The following is a 928-nucleotide window of genomic DNA, read 5'->3' on the forward strand; positions in this document are numbered from 1 at the left end:
TGATTTTTTGATTTATTGTAGAGATGAGGTCTCGCTGCCCAGGCGGGTCTCGAACCCGCGGGCTCAGGCAATCCACTCACCCCAGCCTCCCACAGGCGCGGGATTACAGGCTGAGCCACCGAGCCCGGCTGGAATTATTTTGAATAACTTGAAAATTCAGTAATTTGTGCATTTTTGGTGAATATATCCAAAGAACAAAAAGAATTACAAGAAAATCTTAAAGGGTTTTCATTAATTATATTGTTTATAATAGTATTATTTTCTGAACCTATTAATAATAGTGTAGGATAAAGTAAATTGTGCTATATTAAGAGATGTAAATATGACATCACAGTTGTTAAGTAAAAATGTTGTAATCTTAAACGTAAATTGGTCATATGCTTTTTTCTCTTTAATATATATCTTATGGATCTGTTCATTCAAAAAGTCTAGAAACAATAACCAACCTGGTAGCAATGAACATCTCAGTACTCTGGATTCAGATAACAGATCAATAGGTAATCTTGGATTATTTCCAACCTCCCCCAAACTTTGGTAATAAAGGTAACCAATACTTATTTGGAGTGCTTACTATGAGTCAGACACCGTTCTAAACATTTTTTAGTACCGCACTCACTTAATACTCATAATTATTGTGTGAGAGGAGGTATTATTGTTGCTATTGTTGTTATCCCCAGTTTAAAAGTAAAGAAATTGGCCGAGTGTGGTGGCTTACTCCTGTAATCCCAGCACTTTGGAAGGTGGAAGCGAGAGGATTGCCCGAGTCCAGAGGTTCCAGACTAGCCTGCACAACCTGGTGAGACTTCATCTCTACAGTTAAATCACGAAAATTTATCCAGGCATGGGGGCGCACGCCTGTAGTTCCAGCTACCTGGGAGGCTGAGGTGGAAGGATCACCTGAGTTCGACAGGTCGAGGCTGCAGTGGCC

At 40.0% G+C, this 928-nt stretch overlaps 1 protein-coding gene across 1 annotated transcript in view; it reads right to left on the reverse strand.

The window, feature by feature from the left end:
* Positions 1-928, reverse strand: part of PPEF2 (protein phosphatase with EF-hand domain 2) — a 39232-nt gene that overhangs the window by 36767 nt on the left and 1537 nt on the right. The gene's annotated exons all lie outside the window — the stretch shown is intronic.

This window comes from Carlito syrichta, unplaced genomic scaffold (genome assembly GCF_000164805.1).
Source record: "Carlito syrichta isolate Samal-C Ts95f unplaced genomic scaffold, Tarsius_syrichta-2.0.1 Scaffold311780, whole genome shotgun sequence".
Taxonomy (NCBI): domain Eukaryota; kingdom Metazoa; phylum Chordata; class Mammalia; order Primates; family Tarsiidae; genus Carlito; species Carlito syrichta.